The sequence below is a fragment of the Penaeus monodon genome, chromosome 19 (genome assembly GCF_015228065.2).
Source record: "Penaeus monodon isolate SGIC_2016 chromosome 19, NSTDA_Pmon_1, whole genome shotgun sequence".
Taxonomy (NCBI): Eukaryota; Metazoa; Arthropoda; class Malacostraca; order Decapoda; family Penaeidae; genus Penaeus; species Penaeus monodon.
The window spans coordinates 15581417-15581730 of NC_051404.1; the positions used below are offsets into that span (position 1 = coordinate 15581417).

The window sequence follows — 314 nt, forward strand, 5'->3', positions numbered from 1 at the left end:
CTTATCCATACCAGCTCATACGCCATGGCTGCTGCTTATTTGGCCAAACGTCGTCAAACAGCCAGCCTCAATTTACATGCATTATGATGGACGAGGAAGTTATCAAACTTGCTTAATATGTCGAACGTGTTGGTCATACCTTCAAACTAACCCTCACACATTTCATTTTATGCTACCTCTTGGTAGTTAAGCGGACCAGTTCTATAGGATTATGTATATGGAAAAATACCTATAATTGGATTATTTGATATACCTGATGGTCAGAAACAAAAACTTACATCATCACCGACCATATAAAAGGTTATCAGGGATAT

General features: G+C 38.2%; 1 protein-coding gene across 1 annotated transcript in view; it reads left to right on the forward strand.

Moving 5' to 3' along the window:
* LOC119585084 (major facilitator superfamily domain-containing protein 8-like) overlaps positions 1-314 on the forward strand; it is a gene marked incomplete in the record, with an annotated part of 19608 nt that overhangs the window by 7246 nt on the left and 12048 nt on the right.